The sequence below is a fragment of the Schistocerca cancellata genome, chromosome 1, assembly GCF_023864275.1.
Source record: "Schistocerca cancellata isolate TAMUIC-IGC-003103 chromosome 1, iqSchCanc2.1, whole genome shotgun sequence".
Classification (NCBI taxonomy): Eukaryota; Metazoa; Arthropoda; class Insecta; order Orthoptera; family Acrididae; genus Schistocerca; species Schistocerca cancellata.
Window position 1 is genome coordinate 584,207,909 of NC_064626.1, and position 19,318 is coordinate 584,227,226.

Consider the following 19,318-nt stretch of genomic DNA (forward strand, 5'->3'; position numbering starts at 1 on the left):
GGTTTTTAGATGAAACTGCTTTAGATTTTGAAAACTATCGTTTATTTAAAGGAAAACCAGGTAAAATCTTAATGAAACAAATGCCATACCTGGGAACAGCATTTCTGGTACATCACTCAATTTTAGATTCAGTTACTAACTTCTACTCGAGTTCTGAGAGACTATCCATTCTTGAGATTAAATGTAAAAACAAAGGATACTCTATAATCAACTGCCATGCACCCATAAACCAGGACAACAAAAATAACCCGGAGAAAGTTGAAGAATTTTGGGAGATACTTGAAATGGAACTGGATAGATGCTCAAAGAAGAACATAAAAATGTTAGTAGGCGATTTTAACGCACAAATAGGAAGGGAGAAAAAATACCATGGAACAGTAGGCCTCTTCCCAGGTCACAAAAGAACTTCAAAAAATGGAGAAAGGCTTATAGAGGTATGTAGGCATTTCAACTTGAAAATAATGACAACACATTTCAAAAAGCTGAGCCGAAAAACTAAAACATGGAGATCACCAAATCCACTTCTCGGAGAATTCCAAATTGACCATGTGGCTATCTCACTTCATTGTCAAGAAGAAATTCAAAACACTAAAGTGCTGAAAAGCCTTGATGTTGATTCAGACCACTATTTGACTACGATTAAATTCAGACCACTCCCATTTCGAAAAGAGAAGAAAACCTTTTACAAAATTCCAAAATATAACACAGAAACCTTAAAAAATGAAGAAATTAAGCAACGGTTTCAAAGAGCATTGCACAAAGATAGCGATGGCATATCCACAATAAATAAGGAAGCGGGATGGGAGGAGATCAAAAACGAAATAGTTGAAATAGCAAAAGAAAATTGTCTCGTGAAAAGGGCAAGAAGACATCCATGGTGGGACAATGAATGTGATGAGAACCTGGAGAAGAGACAGAAATTGTGGCAGAAATGGAACTCCACAAAAGATCCTCAAGATCTTGACAATTTTAAAATCCAGAGAAGAGAAACAGCTAAGCTTTTCCGTAATAAAAAAAGAAGACAATTTCAGGATAACCTAGAACAGATTGAGGAAGACTTTAAAAGAAATAATTCTAGAGATTTCTACAAAACTTTTAGAAAACAGCTAACCAAATACCAATCCCCAAATTTATGTTTTAAAGATGAAGAGAACAAGCTAGGTTTGACAAACAAGACTAATTGTGAAATACTAGCAAAATATTTCGAGAATCTACTAAATTGTGAACCACCCAAAGATAAAATGAGTTTTGAAAACCACCGAAATACTAATACCGAGTCAAAACCTCCAGACGCTGAAGAAATAAAACACATAATACACAGTCTAAAAAACAATAAAGCCCCAGGTGAAGACTCCATAGTACCAGAAATCCTAAAAATAATGGATACCAACCTCCCACAAGTTTTGGAACATATGTTTAAGAAGATCTGGGACGAAGAAAGAATTCCTGAAGACTGGCAGTGTGCCCTGATACACCCACTACACAAAAAGGGGGATAAGATGAATGTTAATAATTATAGAGGGATCTCGCTACTACCAGTAGGATACAAAATTTTGTCAAGGAAATTACTTCAAATCGTGGAGCCAATTCTGGATAAAAAAATAGGTGAATATCAAGCAGGTTTTAGACAAGGTAGATCCTGTGTTGAACAAATATTTAACCTGAAAACACTAATTCGTTACAGAATCTCAAGAGGCCAGAGATTTGCAATAGTATTTGTAGATTTCAAAAAAGCATACGACTCGGTAGATAGAGAAACATTACTGAAAGTATTGGAAGAATTTGGGGTCGATAAGAAAACAATTCAAATTATCAAACAGACGCTAACAAACAGTAAGGCCAAAGTTAAATTTATGGGTGAAATTTCAAGGAAGTTCGAAATTAAAACAGGTGTTAGACAAGGTGATGGTTTATCCCCAATCCTCTTCAACTGCGTACTGGAAAAGATATTGAGAATATGGAAAGAAGAACTCAAAGGCACCAAGAATGACATCAGAATTGGAACAAAAAAAGAAAAAATAGAAGTGGACTGTTTAGCTTTTGCAGACGATCTGGCAATAATTACAGAAAACGAAGAAATAGCTCAGAACTACTTGGAGAAACTACAAGAAGTTTCGGCCAGAGCTGGACTGCAGATTTCATTTGAAAAAACCGTGTATATGTCTAATCATAGAAATAACAAGAAAAATCTTATTACTAAATACGGCAATATTAAGAGAGTAGAAAAATTTAAGTATTTAGGTGAAATAATTCAATTGAATGGTTTAGACAAGAGTGCAAACCAGGCGAGAGCAAGGAAAATGGAATTTGCTTTTCAAAAAACCAAAGACATATATAACAAAAAAAACATTTCGATTCAAGCTAAATTAAGACATTATAAAACTGTCATTAGACCAGAATGCCTGTATGCATCGGAGTGCCTAACTCTTAACAAAAAGGGGGAAATAGAAAACATGGAAAAGAAAGAAAGGAAAATTTTGAGAAAAATATTAGGACCGAGAAAGATTGGGGAAGAGTACAAGCTAAAGAGTAATAAGGAAATATACAAAACTATTGAGAAAGTGAGTGAGGCAATGCGTAAACGCAGACTAACGTTTTATGGTCACCTGTCGAGGATGGATGGAAACAGACTAACAAGAAAAGTTTTTGAACATAGTAACAGGAACGAAAAAACCAACAATAAATGGATACAGATGGTGAAAAAGGATTTGGCCTATTTTAATGTCAACCGTGAGTCAATCAGGGACAGGGAAAAGTTTAGACAAATAGTGAACGAAATTAAGTGTTTTCCAGAAGAAACGAAACTAAAGAATAATAACAGGAAATGGTCGGAAGAGCGGAGGAGGAACCACTCGAAAATGATGAGGAAATATTGGGAAGAGAGAAAAAAAGATCAAAAAGCCGGGCAAGTGAATTGTTGAACGTGGTCCAAAGATGGCCGAAATCGAAAGAAGAAGAAGAAGAATTGTTCAACGTCACAGAAGTGCAACCCTTAAGCAAATTGTTGCAGATTTCAGTGCTCGGCCATCAACATGTGTCAGAGTGCGAACCATTCAACGAAACATCATCAATACGGACATTCGGAGCCGAAGGCCCACTCCTGTACCTCTGATGATTGCACCACACAAAGCTTTACGCCTCCCCTGGGCGCGTCAACACAGACATTAGACTGTTGATGAGTGCAAACATGTTACCTAGTCGGACAACTCTCGTTTCCAATTCAATCGAGCTGACGGACGTGTACGGGTATAGAGAAAACCTCATGAATCCATGGACCCTGTATGTCAGCATGGCACCGTTCAAGCTGGTGGAGGCTGTGTAATGGTGTGGGGCGGTTGCAGTTGGAGAGATATAAGACCCCTTATACGCCTTGATACGACTCTGATGGGTGACACGGACGTAAGCATCCTGTCTGATCACCTGCATCCATTCATGTCGATTGTGAATTCTAACGTACTTGGACAAGTCCAGCAGGACAATGCGACACCTCTCACGTCCATAATTTGCTACAGAGTTCCTCCAGGAACACTTTTCTGAGTTTAAACACTTCGTCTGGCCACGAAACTCCCCGCCATGAGCATTTTGATCATATCTGGGGTGCCTTCCAACATGCTGTTCAGAAGAGATCTCCACCCTCTTGTATTCTTACTGATTAACGGGCAGCCCTACAGGATTCAAGGGAACAATTCCCTACAGCACTACTTCAGACATTAGTCGAGTCCATGCCACATTGTGTTGCGACGCTTCTGCGTCCTCACAGGGCCCCTACACGATATTATGCAGGTGTACCAGTTTCTTTCGCTCTTCAGTATAGAATCATTTGCGTGTCAAACCATTTAGTTCATTTCATGCCATCCCATACCAGTTTGCTGGTTGCCGTCATCATGGAGCTCGGGTTTTAATGACCAGATGTGTTTGCAATAAAAAAGCATTTAAATTCCTCTATCCCTCCCGGAAACAACCGCCCACTTAGGTTTACTACAAGAATTTTACATTTACATTTACTTTACTACACCTCAGTTCAAACGTAAGTGTTGGCGCAAGGGTCGCTGAACCAAGTTCACACTATTTCCTTACCGTTCCATTCACGAGAAGTGCACAATTAAAATGAACAATTAAATCTCCTTGTGCGAGCTCAAATTTCTTTTATTTTATTACTATGATCATTTATTTCGTATGTAGGTGGGCATCAAACGAATATTTTAAATTTTGAGGAAGAATGTTGGTGAGTGAAATTTCGTGGAGAGCTTTTGCTGCAGCCAAAGCCAGCATTGTTTTAATGACTGCAGCCTCAAATCTCGTGTCATATACGTGTCACTCTCTTCACCATGTCACTATAGTTCAAAGCAAGCTGCCCATCTCTGAATGTTTTTGATGTCCTTCGCCAATCATATCTTGTAAGGATCCCTTACCACACAGCGATACTCCGACAAAAGACTGACAAGTGTAGTGCAGGTTTTTCTTTAATGGATTTGATGCATCTTCTAAGTATTCTCCCAACAAAACAGAGTCTTTGGTTCGCCTTCCCCAAGACGTTATCTATGTGTTCTTTCCAATAGAAATTGTTCGTTACTGAAATCCCTAGATATTTTTGTGACTTACCGTGTAACGACAGTTTTGCGGATTCCTTTCAATACTCATGTGGATGACATCATCCTTTTCATTACTTACGTCAATTGCCACTTTACACACCATACAGTTATTTTGTATGAATCATTTTGCAACAGATTTTTATTTTCTCTTGACGTTATTAAACGATAAATGGCTGCATCATCAGGAAGCAGTTCAAGATGGCTGCTCACATTATCTGCAAAATCATTTACATAATAGATTACGATCAGCAAAAGACCTGTACCGGTCTATAGCAATCACTGGTTCAAGAGAATAAAGAATTAATTGTGGGACACATGAACGATACTTCTTGAATCCTTTTCGACGTAATTCATTATATTCGAAGTCAGTATATATTCCAAAACCCCTGCTGTAAATCAACGCCAGTAATAGGGGCCTTTAATACAGTAGATTACTCCTATATGCTTTCTTGATTATTTGTGTGAACTGTGCAACTTTCCAGGCTTCACGTATAAACCTTTCGTCGAGTGAGCGGTTGTACGTAATTGCTAGCTGTCAGTATGGAGGTGTTGTGTCAGCACACTCTTAAAGAAGCGCAATTGGTATAGCAGTTCCATTAAAAGACTTTCCTTTAGTAAGTGATTTTAGTTCCTTCTCTACATCGAGGATATCTACTTGTAAGTTACTCATGTTGCCAGCTAATCTTAATTCGAATTATTTAATACATACCTCGTCTTCTTTGTTGAAGAAATTTCGGAAAATCGTATGTAGTAGCTCACGTTCTGAATCACTGCAATAGCTGACATCACCATCGCTACCGTAACGTGATGTTATTGATGGTGTCTTGCGGCTGTTTACATACGACCAGAATCCCCTTGCATTCCCTGCCAGAATCTGAGGCAGAGTTTCGTTCTGGGAGCTGTTAAAAGCGTCTCGCACTGAAGTCAGCGCTAAAGCTTTGGTGAAACTTCGCAGATCTTGGGGATTTTGCGTTCTCTTAAATTGGACACACTTTTTTCGTTGCTTATGCAGCTGATTCTGACGTGTTTAGTGTTCTTAGGGGGACCAGTTCCGTATCTTTTCAATTTATTTCTCAACTGTTGCCGATACTACTTCCTTGGATTCAAGTCCCATACGACTTACGCTTACATATCTATTTCAAAGGAAACGGAGATTGCCTCTTAGGAAGGCCGCAAGTGAATTTGCATCTGCTTCTTTAAGTAGATATATTTTATGTTTATTTGTAGACAGTCGTCAGGTGATTCCATAATTACATTACAAACTAAGGCTACCGCAACTAGAATCGTCTATTAGTTCTTCTGTCCTCAAGCCATTTCTTAGCCCTACTTACATTTTGCTCTGCAGATGTGGAAATAAACAGCCTGAATCATAGGTTTTGTCTGCTTACCTGTATCCAGGTCTGTTCACTTAATTTCAGGTAAATCACGATTTGTTGCTGCACACTCAACTGCTTTATTGAATGGAAAAATCTGTTTAATGTACGAGGGACATGCTCTCTATATAACAGCACGAAATGAATGAGGGACCACGGGAGACTTATATGATATGATAATGCTCTGAGTGCGGCAGAGCGCTGAGGCCAGTTTCTCGAAGAGGAAGTTACTCGTTAGACATATCCCATCCGTGTCTTGGTCGTAGTGTTCTACACAGCGGAAAACAATCATATACATGCGGGAAGCAATAAATCTAAGCAGCACCGTGTTTCCGCAATTGTAGTAAGAGGGACAGATATTTGTTTTAGTTGTATTCCTCTCTTCGGAAACACGTCTATTCTGAGCCAGCGGCTTCGGAAATGAGAAATGGGTGATATTTCTGTAAATATGTGGAAATACGTCTGCCGCATTTAATCTTCGTCAGACTGCGGGAAATGGATTTCTGATATTTCGAAATTTGAAGAGGAAAGGGACGATCGTCGTTTGCCGGTTCACATTTATAACCGCCTCCGCTTTCAGTTTCTCTTTACTTTTTTCCATCAGCAGATGGATATATCAGAGATACGATATTGCAGTATCGTTTTTGTAGGTGTTGACAGCACTCAATCCAAATTGGTGACAAAATACATGAAACAAAGTCCCCGGTCAAAGAGTATTTTCAGGGTAAAGACTTCTTCCGTTTACCTGATGTGTTTAAGAATGTATACTGTGTATTACTCAGTTGCCAAGCATTTCCTTGTAATCTACATCTACATCCATACTGACGGTGTGTGGCGGAGGGTACCTTGAGTACCTCTATCGGTTCTCCCTTCTATTCCAGTCTCGTATTGTTCGTGGAAAGAAGGAATGTCGGTATACCTCTTTGTGGGCTCTAATCTCTCTGATTTTCTCCTCATGGTCTCTTCGCGTGATATACGTAGGAGGGAGCAAAATGCTGCTTGACTCCTCGAAACTTCAACAAAAGCCCGTACCGAGCTACTGAGCGTCTCTCTCCTGCAGAGTCTTCCACTGCAGTCTATCTATCATCTCCGTAACGCTTTCGCGATTACTAAATGATCCTGTAACGAAGCGCGCTACTCTCCATTGGATCTTCTCTACCTCTTCTATCAACCCTATCTGGTACGGATCCCACATTGCTGAGCAGTATTCAAGCAATGTGCGAACAAGCGTACAGTAACCTACTTCCTGTTTTCGTATTGCATTTCCGTAGGATTCTTCCAAAGAATCTCAGTCTGGCATCTGCTTTACCAACGATCAACTTCATATGATCATTCCATTTTAAATCACTCCTAATGCGTACTCCCAGATAATTTATGGAATTAACTGCTTCCAGTTGCTGACTTGCTATATTGTAGCTAAATGATAAGGGACCTATCTTTCTATGCATTCGCAGCAGATTACACTTGTCTACATTGAGATTTAATTGCCATTCCCTGCACCATGCGTCAATTCGCTGCAGATCCTCCTGCATTTCAGTACAATTTTCAATTTTACAACCTCTCAATATACCAGAGCATCATCCGCAAAAAGCCTCAGTGAACTTCCAATGTCATCCACAAGGTCATTTATGTATATTGTGAATAACAACGGCCCTACAACACTCCCCTGCTGCACACCTGAAATCACTCTTACTTCGGAAGACTTCTCTCCATTGAGAATGACATGTTGCGTTCTGTTATCTAGGAAATCTTCTATCAAATCACACTATTGGTCTGATTGTCCATATGCTCTTACTTTGTTCATTAAACGACTGTGGGGAACTGTATCGAACGCCTTGTGGAAGTCAAGAAACACGGCATCTACCTGGGAACCCGTGTCTATGGCCCTCTGAGTCTCGTGGACGAATAGCGCGAGCTGGGTTTCATACGACAGTCTTTTTCGAAACCCATGCTGATTCCTAGAGAGTAGATTTCTGGTCTCCATAAAAGTCATTATACTCGAACTTAATACGTGTTCCAAAATTCTACAACTGATCGACGTTAGAGATATAGGTCTATAGTTCTGCACATCTGTTCGACGTCCCTTCTTGAAAACGGGGATGACCTCCGCCCTTTTCCAATCCTTTGGAACGCTACGCTCTTCTAGAGACCTACGGTACACCGCTGCAAGAAGGGGGGTAAGTTCCTTCGCGTACTCTGTGTAAAATCGAACTGGTATCCCATCAGGTCCAGCGGCCTTCCCTCTTTTGAGCGATTTTAATTGTTTCTCTATCCCTCTGTCGTCTATTTCGGTATCTGCCACTTTGTCATCAGTGCGACGATCTAGAGAAGGAATTATAGTGCAGTCTTCCTCTGTGAAAGAGCTTTGGAAAATGAGATTTAGTATTTCGGCCTTTAGTCTGTCATCCTCTGTTTCACTACCATTTTGGTCACAGAGTGTCTGGACATTTTGTTTTGATCCACCTACCGCTTTGACATAAGACCAAAATTTCTAAGGATTTTCTGCCAAGTCAGTACACAGAACTTAACTTTCGAATTCATTAAACGCCTCTCGCATAGCCCTCCTCACACTACATTTCGCTTCGCATAATTATTGTTTGTCTGCAAGGCTTTGGCTATGTTTATGTTTGCTGTGAAGTTCCCCTTGCTTCCGCTGTAGTTTTCTAACTAGGTTGTTGTACCACGGTGGCTCTTTTCCATCTCTTAAGATCTTGCTTGGCACATACTCGTCTAACGCATATTGTACGATGGTTTTGAACTTGGTCCACTGATCCTCAACACTATCTGTACTTGAGACAAAACTTTTGTGTTGAGCCATCAGGTACTCTGTAATCTGCTTTTTGTAACTTTTGCTAAACAGAAAAATCTTCCTACCTTTTTTAATATTTCTATTTACGGATGAAATCATCGATGCAGTAACCGCTTTATGACCGCTGATTCCCTGTTATGCGTTAACTGTTTCAAATAGTTCGGGTCTGTGTCACCAGAAGGTCTAATATGTTATCACCACGAGTCGGTTCTCTGTTTAACTGCTCAAGGTAATTTACAGGATTCTTTGTCCCTGCCACCCGTTATGAACGTTTGACTCTCCCAGTCTATATCCGACAAATTAAAATCTGTACACAGAACTATAACATGGTGGGGAAAACTACTCGAAATATTTTCCAAATTATCCTTCAGGTGCTCAGCCACAACAGCTGCTGAGCCAGGGGGCCTATAGAGACATCCAATTAACATGTCTGAGCCTGCTTTAACCGTGACCTCCACCCAAATTATTTCACATTTCGGATCTCCGTCAATTTCCTTCGATACTATTGCACTTCTTGTCGCTATAAACACGCCTCCCCCTTCACTGTCCAGCCTGTCTCTGCGGTATATATTCCAATCTGAATTTAGGATTTCATAACTGTTTCCGTCTGGTTTCAGCCAACTTTCTGTCCCTAGTACTATATGGGCATTGTGACCGTTTATTAATGAGAGCAGTTCTGGGACCTTTCTATAGACGCTCCTGCAGTTTACTATTACCACATTAATATTGTTATTCCCTGTTGCATTTTGCCTACTCCTACCTTGCCGCGTCTCAGGAGGCGTCTTGTCGGGCCTAGGGAAGGAATTCTCTAACCTAAAAAACCCACATGTGCACTCCACTACCCTTTTAGCCGCTTCCGGCGTGTAGTGCACGCCTGACCTATTCAGGGGGACGCTACATTTCTCCACCCGATAGCGGAGGTCGAGAAATTTGCACCCCAGATCTTCTCAGAATCGTCTGAGACCCTGGTTTAAGCCTTCTACTCAGCTGCAAACCAGAGGACCGCGATCTGTTCTGGAAACGATACTACAAATAGCTCAGATTCCACCCCGTGAGCGAGGCTTTCCGCTTTCACCAGTTCCGCCAACCACCTGTACGAACTGAGGATGACCTCTGAACCCAGACGGCAGGAGTCATTGGTGCCGATATGACCAACAATTTGCAGTCGGGTACCCCCAGTGCTCTCTATCGCCGCCGGAAGTGCCTCCTCCACATCTCGGATGAGACCTCCCGGCAAGCAGACAGTGAACACTGGCCTTCTTCCCCGACCTTTCCGCTATTTCCCTAAGGGGCTCCATCACCCGCCTAACGTTGGAGCTCCCAATAACTAATAAACCCCTTCCCCCGTGTGCCTGCTTGGATCTTGCTGAAGAAGCGGCTACATATCCACTCACAGACAGCGTTGGCGATGTCACACGGCCAGCTTCCACATTGACCCTCCGCCTCATGCGCCGCGAACGCCGCTGAACACGCCACTCCCCTTGGGGAGAGTGTGGCCTAACAGCGCCCGGTACCCGCGAAGATGTATCGACAGCAGGGACAGTGGATGAAGCATGTAACACCTGGAGTGTACCATGCGACGCACCAGACTCCCCACTGCCGCTACACCCCGAGGCAGCACCCTGAAGACGGCTGACCGCGGCCATCAACACGTTCAGCTGTTCGCGAACAGTGGCCAGCTCCTCCTGAGTCAGTACACAGCAGTCACACATCCTATCCATCCTAAGAAACACATTTACTGTAGAGAGTTAATCAACTTTTAACTAGACTGCTAATTCACTAAACGCGGCTGATAGTTGACTGAACTGTGGTTACTAGACACTTCTTGTAGAAAACAATGAAAATAGCACTACCTGTCTCTGGACTGTATTGAAAACAAACACTAGCACAACTGGCACTATGATTGGCTAAAGGGACTCTCTGACTGTATTCTAAACAAACACGAAATCTATGGAACACTATTACTAGCACTCGACAATTAAAGCTTCCTAAAAGCAAAAACACCCGGAAGAAGAAGTGACAACTAAGAAAAATACAGTTAATACTCCAATTAACGTAGCTCGCTGCACAGCGGACGTGACATAGACGGCAGTTACGACGACACTGACTCTACTGGCACTATGGCTGACTAAAGGGACTCTCTCTGACTGTATTGAAAACACGAAATCTATGGAATATTATTACTAGTACTCGACAATTAAATCTTCCTAAAAGCAAAAACACCCGGAAGAAGAATTGACAAGTAGGAAAAATACTGTTAATACATAAATTAACGTAGCTCGCTGCACAGCAGACGTGACACAGATGGCAGTTACGACGAATGTGCCTTAGTGTTCCTCCTGCAGCGTTATGGCTGCCTGTGAAACCACACCACAGATAGCTACAAATGTGTAGCAATTGCAACTTCATCTGTCTCGGTACTACATATCCCCCTTGCAGTTCGTCACACGTAGAACACAAAGAGAGTCAACAGCATCGATTTGTTGTAGGACTGCATGACATCGTTTCTATGGTCGAGGTGGTAGAATCAGAAGTTTGAGTGTGACTCCAAGAGACAAATGGAAGGAAAAACTTTAGCACTTCTCAGTTCATCTTCGTTATCTCAAACTGTCATTAAGACAATAAGACCACTTAATTGTGTTTCAGCCAGACTGTACAGAGTTCCTGAGGTCTATAAAGCGGGCCCACCAGCACAGCCTGTTTAGAAGCGTAGTTGTTATACGAAAGCCCAGCTATAAAGGTAGATACATTTTTCGCACCAATTAGAATATTTAATATTGTATCTTAAAAACAACCCTCAATCAGAAGACATGGTAAATACTTTTTCTTGTTGAGGTTATGAATTTATGACTTCCCCACTTGTTGCAAGGACCTAAATTCTGATATCATCGACAAATTCGTAATCAGTAGCAAAATCAAAATCCTACAGAGTAAAAACAATTACTAGGAAAGTTAGTTTTCGTGACACAATTAGACAAATAAAAAACGTTCAGACATATGTCGTCATGGTTATTCTACTCTGCCCTAGCATCTAGAACTCTTACATCAGATGTTTTCTGGATGGATGTTGATGAAATTTTAATTGTGTTATCACATGGAGATGATAAATTAATGGAATTTTTTCACCTTCTCAACACCATTCCTAAGAATACCCAGTTTACTGTGGAAGATACGTATATGTGCCTTTCTTTGATGTTCTGTTTATACGCAATAACGATGGCTGTCTGGTTCATATATTTCAACGTAATCACAATCACATGAATTTATATTTACAGTCCTAGAATTTTCGTCACAACGTGTACCATCAATGTTCTCAAGACACTTCCTCAAAAGCTAGGCACATTTTCAGATTCTGAGAGTGTGCTGACGAGCTCGGTCGTCTAAGAGCTGCCTTGGACGAAAATGGAAGTTCTGCCTGACAGATAAACAAGGCGTTTTCAGTCAAAGCGCAAAACTTGCAGTTGGATGAGGAAGAATGAAGGGCAACCAAATCCGCATCTACTCTTCTGTTAGTTGACAAGTCTCGTTCGAGGTATGAAGAGTAAATTAAGTTTCCCACCAATATCTAACATTGCAGACATTTTTGTATCGATATATGATTATTTATTTTTGTGGAAGGCTAGAAGTATAGTTCCTTGTCAGTATAACATGCTTACAAACGCCGACAACATGCACCATGGACGAACTTAGTGTAGAACAATGTTGCCCTCCCATTCTGCAAACCACGAGATTATAGTGCACGCAAAATGCCGTGGCCGCTGGGTTAGCAGTCTAGTGGGGAAGCATGAGGAGAGCGGCAGTGGTGGGGGGTCGCTCAGAGCACTGTAGGGGAAATGCCGAACGCTGGAGGGGAAGTGCCGCTCTAAACTGAAGCCTGTACTCACATTCTTGGAAAACATTAAGCAAGTCCCCTCCTTGCCACACTTTCATGGTGACTATTCAGAAAGATGTTTCACCTCGTCTTTGATAAGTACATAAAAAAAATTCCGCCGAAAATGCAGCGATTTATTTTCTCCTTTTTTTTTTAACCATTTGTGACTTTCAGAGAAAAGTCGCGAGTAGTTAATTTCGAGTGAGATACACATTTATCTTGTTGTCATGTTAAAATTTGCTTTTGTCAAAATACTGCGGAGTTTACATAGTCTCACCTAAATAATAAGCTGTGCAGATTAACTGTGAGACAATACTGAAACAATGATTTATTAAATTTGTTAAGAACTGAGGAAAAGAATGGCCACTATCTTATGAAAAAGCACATCCTTGGTACAAAAAAAAAATGTTTAATAACTTCAGTTATGTTGTTCCAAAAACCATAGCATTTCTTGTTTCACCAACTATCTATAGCCCTTAAAAATTACACTCTTTCATCAGAAAAGTTTGTAATTAGTGGAATAACAGAGTAGAAAGTGAAGTTTTGCATAATACACAGGAAAACACTTTTCTCTTTGAGTGCTATCATTTGCCAAAATCTCATTTCGATATCTCAGACCGTTTATTAAATGTGAGGAACGTTGTGTATACTTCACTCTGGCTTCATCGCTGGCGTCATGCGATAGCAATAGAGTTCACTACGTCAGATCAGTTTTCTCTAGATTGGTGGCAGATACAGATCTCCAACCTAGTCTAATGAAGAACTGACTATGTTGGCTAAATTTCATATGCAGCATCATATTATGTAATATGCACAAGGCGGAAAATCAAAGCGAACCCTATTCTCCATTGCAAACTTTTTCGAATTTCGTGCAGAGCCTCACTTTCACGAAAATATCACAATAACCATGACCATTAACAAAATGATGGGCACATCATAGTGAACCTGACATATAAAGCTACAAGTAAAGCAAAAATATTTTTTTTCTGTAAAATCGTTTGAAAAAGATTGCACGTCGTGTGAATCGATTCTGTCATCTCCAGCTGGCCGAAAGGTGGCAAGTGCTTGTCTGTCTCCCATTCTGAATAAAAGAATGAACCTGCCCAGCTCTTTGGGCGACAACTGGTCATTTTTGTGCATCGGCCACCGCATTAGCAGTCGCTAATGCTAATAATTTGTGGAGACCATTAATAAAGATTCAAGTGAGGTATGCATGGTAGAAAATCTTATTTAACAGGAAGACTTGCTATCAATTGCGTAAGGAACGAAATTAAATATTTCACGCTTTTCTCTCAAGGTAGACACAAAGTTCATTGATGGCCACAGCGAGCTGAAACCAAAAGAAAACCGAGTTAGGGAGTTGTGCCCTCGAGTGTGGTGCCTGCTGGCGGTATCTTCGGATTTATAGCTATGATCTTCACGCGTACGTGAAAGATACACAGAGCTCTAATGAAATTGTGTTACAATGATAGCTGATATCAGTGTTGCACGAGGGTGTCTGTCAGGCACGCAGACAAAATGTTGTGTGCGGTAATAAACAACGACAAACGGCACTTCGGAAACATTATCAGATATCAGCTCTTCATTGTATAACAACCAGAATCTTCATATCGATAAATATCCTACACCAGTGTCTGCATGTTAAAGTTGAAGGTGTACATTCACTTTCGGTACATTTAGCAGCCATGTTTTTTTTCTTGTTTTCGACTCTCAAGATAAAACAGGGAGCGTTCATTTGATGATATTATTGCACATTACATCTCTCTCTCTTTCTAGTCTGCAGCGGCGAAGCTGGTTTTCAGCAGCTCCCCATTCTCCTCGCAGATCATAGTATGAAGAACAGTTCGCATCCTTTATTATTTGTTTAATGCACTCCCGTCGGGGTCTTCCTCTGTAATTTTTGTCTTCTACTGCTTCCTCTTTTGTATCCTGCCTGGGAGGCGGCGCGTGGGCAAGGAACAGGAACAGGAAAAGGTATTAATGTCTTGGTACTGCGGTATCAGCAATCCAGACTTCCATTGTCTGCCGCCATTACGTGAGTGTATGGAGCAGCAATTTCAAACTGCAGAAATAATCAGACTTAATTCTTTCCATTGATATTACAATAATTGAACTCCGAGGAAAAGAACCGAAAGGAATGTATTATTTTTTATTCTAACAGTGAAAATTACATTCAGTAGAACAATCTTAGACTTGACGTAATTGAAATATTTGTTTTTGTGTGGTGTGTAAGATTAATTTTTCTCAGAGTAATTTATCACTGACTTTGTTGTGGTGTGATATATTATTCGGTGCATGCATTTTAATGTCACTTAGTGATTTAATGAAACAGAATTTCAGTATTTATTTGTAGTGATAAGGTATGAAAAAATAATTCATTGTAGTTGGGCTCAGCAGCAGGTAAATAAGAATTATCAGAGATTATTTCTTTCTTTCAGGTAATACTCTTGTTCTTGCTGCTTCGTTTTCATACGTTTTACAGTTACATGTACACACCACCACAACAACTCTAAAACAGATCCAAAACCCAATACAATTCCGCCACGTCATGTGGGGCCCGAGTACAAATATAGTAATTATATTTATTGTATTCAGTGTATTTCTTTTTGTGTGTACATTACCACTGTAAAATGTTAATGCTTGTTTTGTTTTCTTTTCATGTACGAACTGAACGTACAAGATACTGATAATAAATACCAGACCGACACCTGGCAAGACTATTGTAATTGTCCAAACAAACTGGAATTGAGGTGATTTATAATTTTCTTTAGAAATTTGTAGGCAGTGCGCAGCCCTTTTTCACTGATAGAATTGCCTGTTATCTAAAGATAAGAACAGATGCAGGTATTACACTAGCATACAGCTAAGACCAGTTAGTATGCTACCAAGTTTCAGCACCACTATAGTTAATCTCTCTCCAGCCATAAGAAGTAGCAGTATCATTCTCTGGCTACGAGAAGCATTTTCAAATATTTTTTCCTTTCTGTTCGTTTGTTGTGAACACAAACACACATTTAGTTTTAGTGATTAATTCTTGTGTTAGTTATAGAATGTTTTTGAGGATTGGAATTTATTGTAATTGCTTTATTATTTGAAATATTTGTTTATAAACATGGTTAGGCCTATGAAGCAGGCTAAAACGAATGAGCAGGCTGATAAAGATTTAGTGTCAGATGCTCAAGTGAGCCAAATTCTACACACTTCAGTGCAGGAGCTAGATAGCTTAAATGTTGATTATAATAGTATTTTACCGGATATGTCAAGTGATAATGAAAATGACGAGTTGCCACCGTTTAGTGATACTCCTGTGGTGAAAGCTTTAGAAGAAAATTACAGTAATTTGAACTGACAAAGGGCAGGAGCTACCAATGCTTAAGCTATGCCATTGCCAGATGGTACATTAGCTATGTTACATCAGAAATGGGATTTGGTAGAAAAGAAACCTAGGGAAGAAGAAGCTCTTAATGAGTAGCAACAGTAAGAAGCAAAGGCTCTAAAAGAAAAGCGACGTAGGGAAGAAGAAGCCCTTAAAGAAGTGCAACGCGAATGAAAAGAACAGGAAAGAGAAAGAACATTCTTAGAACATATCAATCAGTTTTTTATCCAGCGGGACAAAGGAAATGTTCAAAAAATCAATCAAGTGATAATCAACAGGGATAAAGCAATGTCAGCACGCATTAATGCGGAGATGAATGCAGTTAAAAACACTATCAAACAAATGGCAAAAATTCCCCCCAAAGTAATTGATATGCAAACTGAAATCAGAAACTTAGAAATTAGTATAAAACGCTGAATACTGCCGTAGGCAGAATTGAAAGTAAATTACAAAGCGAAATGAAGAAAAGGGTACAGTCGGAAGTAACCAGAATTTTAATCTTGACAATCGAAACTTACGGGTAATATCAGAATCCAATAATGACGCATCTGGTCGTGACAGGGAAACTAAAGTTGAACCCTTGCCGACTGCTAGTATGGCAGTGCAGAATAGACCACAACATTTGCCCAATGGTCGTGTTACAATTCAGAGTAATACACAAGTTGCAATTTATGATAAATCAAGCTACTGGAGCCAGCCGTTACTACCACAGCCGCTGATACACACAAGAAATTCAAAACTAGAACTAGACCGTACCTGTAGCAAAACGAGTACACTGCCTGCTAAAGAGAGCCGATGCATGCATTTGAGTACATTGATGCATGAGGAAAGCCTCATTGAATATCGTCAATTTCAGATTTTCAATGAAGAGAGGAAAAAGAGTATCCACCCTGCCGTATTTATAAGTAACTTCAGAAGTGCCCTTCCGAAATCTTGGACGGAAGAACAGAAGATACAATTCGTGGTATAACATATTGCGGAGGATGCTTCGCTTTGGGCATTGAATGATGCCGAGACTTGCCAAACTTTCAGTGATTTTTAGAGGGCATTTCTTGATCAGTTTTTGCCTGCCTCGATACAAGAAAGAAAAATTGTCTGCTGTGCGGAAGTATATAATCGGAAGACTTTGAAAAATACATCAATATGACTCTCCGTTGGGATGACCCAGTCACTACCCAAGATCTGTTGAGAGTATTAAAAGCAATGTTCCAGAATGAGATTTTCACTCTGCAGCGGAGTGTGCGCTGATATGAAACTTTCTGGCAGATTAAAACTGTGTGCCCGACCGAGACTCGAAGTCGGGACCTTTGCCTTTCGCGGGCAAGTGCTCTACCATCTGAGCTACTGAAGCACGACTCACGCCCGGGACTCACAGCTTTACTTCTGCCAGTACCTCGTCTCCTACCTTCCGAACTTTGCAGAAGCTACCCTGCGAACCAGGTTGGCAGGAGAGCTTCTGTAAAGTTTGGAAGGTAGGAGACGAGGTACTGGCAGAATTAAAGCTGTGAGTACCGGGCGTGAGTCGTGCTTTGGTAGCTCAGATGCTAGAGCACTTGCCTGCGAAAGGCAAAGATCCCGAGTTCGAGTCTCGGTCGGGCACACTGTTTTAATCTGCCAGGAAGTTTCATAAGCAATGTTACCGATGAACATAAGGGAGCAGAATTTCTGTTCCTAATAGGCTCGCTAGACCTGGTCCAGGAAGATGTACGAAAAAGTTGAGATACAGTAAATTCTAATACCAACCATCACAATAGGAAAAGCTCTTGGAATGGGAACAGTGATACTAGGGGCGAAAATAGTCCAGAGAAATATAAAAATAAATTTAATGATAATATCAATCATAATGGGAAAGATAATTATTACCAGAATACAAATAATAACCATCAAAATAATAATAAATAAGGAGCACCGATATTAAATCGGGAAGTACATGCAAGGATGGACCAAAAACTGTTTGTAATTAAGATCAGTACTGGCAACAGCCAGGGCTGTGTCATTGGCTACGTCACTACAATTTTGCAAACCAAAGGCAATTATATACACACTGTACCTGTACTGAACAGTCCATTTTACATCCATGGGATCCAAACACACCACCTCCTCCTAATAATACCGAGAAAATGAGAATAGTGAAGCATTACCGAACACCGAATACAAAACAAGCAACAAAGAATCATACAAACTAGATCCGGTCCCTGTAGGCCTTTCTCAGGAGACTGGACTACAATAAAGGCAATAGGTTTATTCCCAACAGAATTTATTTGATTTCAAATCAGGATGGAATACAATTAGACGATGAATTATTTCAAGAAGATACCGTCTCTGATAATGAAACAGCAGAACTTAATGCGCAACACTTAATGCCTCTGTAAACGGAATTGTTAGCTTGGTACTCTTTGATACTGGTGCAAGTATTTCAATGATAAGTGGGCAATTTTTCGTTTTGCAAGTCAACTGTTAAGTTATAGGAGCTTTGGGAAAGAAGTCATAGACGGTGAAGTTCCAGATGCAGATGGAGGCTTCCTTTGGAAATGATAGCCTCAAGTGCGCGTTCCTAGATATGGAAACTCTATCTGTACCAATAATTTTGGGCTTCTAATTTCTCTGGGATAGAGAAACAGTAATAGATCTAGTCGGAGGAGTTTGCAAACTGCAGCACCAGGAGTGAAAGATAACCTTACAGGTAAATCGGGAAACAGAGGCCGGCCTTCATCTGACTAGATCTGTAAATATACCGGATAACGAACAAAACTTGCTAATATTAGAGTATGATCACACGAAAGAGTGCCATACAATCCAAAAGGATGATGTTCACAACAATGTGAGGGACATCTCTGTCATGATTGAGAAGAAAGTGAAGGAAGCTTCACAAATTGATAAAATCAAAGCTAGGCAATTAAAAAAATTTCATCTAACTGTGAAAAAGTATTCATAGATCGGCCAGGTGTTATAAAAGGTTATATTTATGATATGAATGTATCCGCAGCAGACCTATTGTAAGGCTTCGTATTCGGTCCCTTGGACGAAGAAGAAGGACGTAATAGAGCGATAAGATAATTGCAAGATTGGGGAATTATCAAGCCATCGAATTCACCCTATAGTAGCTCCTTATTAGCCATCATGAAAGTTGACGAAAGCGTACAGCTAGTCTTAGATACATGAGGCATAGGCCTGATAATCTCGACGAGCAGATACAAAAGTTCTCTGGCAATAAATCTTTAACTTCCATCGAATTGCGGTCATCATTTTGGCAAATATTACTATCAAGAAATCCATTCAGTATATGCATTTCTCTTC